Source organism: Hipposideros armiger, unplaced genomic scaffold, assembly GCF_001890085.2.
Source record: "Hipposideros armiger isolate ML-2016 unplaced genomic scaffold, ASM189008v1 scaffold_49, whole genome shotgun sequence".
Lineage (NCBI taxonomy): Eukaryota > Metazoa > Chordata > Mammalia > Chiroptera > Hipposideridae > Hipposideros > Hipposideros armiger.
The window spans coordinates 1,205,715-1,209,345 of NW_017731399.1; positions in this window are offsets into that span (position 1 = coordinate 1,205,715).

Genomic DNA, 3,631 nt, shown 5'->3' on the forward strand with positions numbered 1-3,631 from the left:
CCCCTCTCTCTTCTTCCAGTTCCTCTGTCTGCAACCGAGCAGGTCAGGGTCTGCTCCAGAGACCCATGTGTCTTGGAGTTGTAGGGACAGAGTCGGGAGCAGGAGTGGAACGCAGGCACCTATAGGAGGAAATCCGAGAGTACCAACAGGAGTCCTACCAAGGTACACGAACCGCCCAGGACAGGACTGCCACCCTCACACACCAGACTGGACACAGAGCAGAGCAACACGGCAGTGCCCCAGGGGTGCAGGCTGTGAGCAGGGCACTCCCGTCCCGCCACGCTTGCCCAGGGCGGGAGGAACAGAAGCCACCCGGAGGTCTCATAGCACTTCAGCAGCACCCTCGGGCGACTAAAACTAGACCCCTGGCCATCGGACGTTAGCCATTGTTTTCTTCTTTTTCTATTACAGAAAAGTCAGAAAATGAAAAGCAGTGGCGTCCTGATGGTCAGGATCCAGCCACAGCTGAGGACAGAATCTGTAGGTAAGAGAGCCTGGGGGGTGCAGCTTCTGTGAGCTGCATTTCTTGCGCTCCTCAGAGTCCTGGCAAGAACTGCCCCTGTTCCCTTGCTTCCTGGACCTTTCCCACACACTGTTTCCCTCATTTCTTCTCGCACCTACCTTCCCCAAGCCTATCTCCCCACCTCCTCTCCCCATGAAACCCAGCCTTTCTCTGGTCAGTCCACGCAGATAGCTTTAGCATCTCTCCTCCCCTGGCCTCTTCTGAGTGGGCGACTGTATGCCCATCATCACTGCCTGGGCAGGGCCACAGGCTCTGGACCTGGGCTTCCATCCTGACGCCTCCCTGTGTAAGTCGTGGGGGTCTGGGCGGGCTACTCAATTCTCTGGGCCGTGGAGACAATGATCGTCCTGATCTCAGAGGGTGGTTCCGAATGTGACAAGCTCTCAGCATAGTGCCTGGCCCAGAGTAATTGCTCAATAAATGTTTCCTGGGTTTTTTTTTTTACCCCTAAAAAGGCACTCCCTTATGTTTTTACCCCTAAAAAGGTATTCCCTTCATTTGTATATTCCCCATCCTTGAATGATTTTGTTTCTATGTCCCTCTCATTCCTGGCAACACCAGTACCCACTTTGGCTAGAGTTTCGTGAAGGCATCAGTAGGGTCAGTCAATATCAATGGATCGCACACAGAGTTTCAGATGAGCAAAGGCACTTGCAACTTCTTGAACCACAGAACTATTATCGTCCAGGCCTAATACCTGTTTTGGTTTTGCGAAAGGAAGACTACGCCTCAATATTCATTACCCATGGTCCTCCCCTACCATCATGCTTGGGAGTCCAGGGGGTTATCTTAGGGCAATGGTTCTCAAAGTGGGTTCCACAGGTTAGCAGTATGGGCATCCCCTGGGAACTTGTTAGACATGCTAGGTCTCGCCCCATCCTCACCCCCAGACCAGGGTGGGGACCAGCAACCTGTATTTTTAACAANAAAAAAAAAAGAAGGACATCGTCTGTACAGACCAAAACCAACAACGAAACTAAAAGTCAGGCTGCTTTTGGTTATCACCTTGCTCCAGCAAGTCAAAACAATGTCAATGATAAAATACCTTCCCTAAGAAACTCTCTTGTTGCTGTAAGTTCTACACAATTGTTGCAGTTCCTGTTGACTTTGAATAATATATGTACGCTTCAAAGTAACATGTTCTTATTACCTATTCTTTAATACAAATTGCATTCCACGTGGAAGTTATAAAGTAACCCCCCCCTACCCCGCCACACACACACACCCAAACTTAGCTACAGGGTGTTTCAAGAGTAAATTCATAATGGCGCAGAATCATTCATGTTCACTTAAGGCAGCTGTGTCTCTGTCCCGGTGGCCATGTAAATTCCTGTGCTCAAATAATAAGTTCAAAATAAACAATGAGCGCACAGAGATACTAAAGACAGAGAAAGAACTTGAGGTGCTTCAATTTTGTTCTTCTCTGTGACCCCTGGGAGTTTTTATTTGCATTTAAAATTTAAAACAGTGAAACAGAGCAGAACTGTGAGATGTGATATTTGTAAGTTCAAATATTAGTTCCTACAAGACAAATTTTACTGAATTTGAATAATATTTTACCATAGAAGTTGACTCTTCATTTTGAATTGTTTATGGTTTGCTTTTAAATTAATCAACACATCAGGAAAATAATTTCCATAATTATTTAATTTGAATATAACTTTATAATGATTATTATTAATCATAACATGGCTATTACTAAGTACAATTTGGTATAGAGGAGGGCAGATCCAGGTATCAAAAATCCAAAGCCGGCCCACCACCTTTCCTGGTGCCCAGCTGTTCTCTCTTCCCACCCTGAGCTGGGCTCGTGGTCTTGAGAAACAGAGAAAGGTGGACTATCCGCTTTTCCCTAGGATATTTTTAAGGGAACTCATCTCCAAACAGATCAATAGTAACCATCCTGAGCCCCGAAAGTTTCCAGAAATGCCCTCATCACGTCTTCCTCCATTTTATCTTCCTCTAGTTGAATAGTTCTGCCTTTTATCTAATGCCAGCAATAAAGACAGAAACTCTATATCTTATTAATGATATGGTTCTCTGTTTTGATCCATCACTACAACTGTAGCATTTTCATTTTCTACTTTTTTCATTGTACGTTGGAGAATGCCAACTCTAATATGCCTCTTCAGAATCAATGACGGGGGATGGAGAGGGGCGGTGGGGAAGTGCTGTTTGCTCAGCACCCACTCTGTGCTGGGCACCCACATTGCTCTGCCAGGTAGCCCTAACACAGGGTCATCACACCCATATTCCATCTGAGGTGGCTATCACCCCTCTTATTTTATCTATTGAGAAAAAGACTGAAGCTCTTGAGGGTAAGTGGCTCAAAACCAGAAGATAACTTGAGATTTGAACCCAATTCTGGCTCACCCCCAAACCTATGCTCTCTGTCCATCCCACCATGTCACCTTAACAGAGCCCACTCCAGTGCTGCATCTGATAACTAAGAGGCTTTTATGGGGCCGGTCAAGTGGCACATTGATTAGGAGTTGCCTTCGGATGCCAGCTCTGAGCAGCAGAACCCCAGTTCGGATCCCACATGCAGGCCAGTGATGCTGCGCCCTCTACAGCTAAGATGGTGAACAACAGCTCAGCCTGGAGCTGGGCTGCCATGAGTCACCAGCGATGGTGTAGGCTGCAGTGGGGCTGGCTGGCAGCAGGTGTAAGCTTTTGTGAGCTGCTGTGAGCCGCCATGAGCAGCCATCCAATGGTCGGCAACCGACTGCCTCACCTGGGAAGAGCGCAATGATAATACCAACATGGGCCAGTGAAGCGACATCCTCCACAGCTAGACTGAAGAACAAAAGGACAGCAACTTGTCTGTTCCCCTTCCCCGATTCCCCAACACTGTTCCCCTCCCCCAATTCCCCAATAAAATCTTTAAAAAAATAAAAAAAATAAGAGGCTTTTGCGGGCTAGCCTGGGAGCCTGAGTACAATGGAGAACTGGGGAAATGTGTGCTTAGGTCCGGCCTGCTTTGTAAGAGGACTCTGGGAAGTCAGTACAGACCAGACCTATCCTCACCCTGCATGTATTTAACAAGACATGTTGGTTCCTAATAGAGAAGTTCTTTCATGTCAGAATGAGGTGTGCTCTTAGCACTGA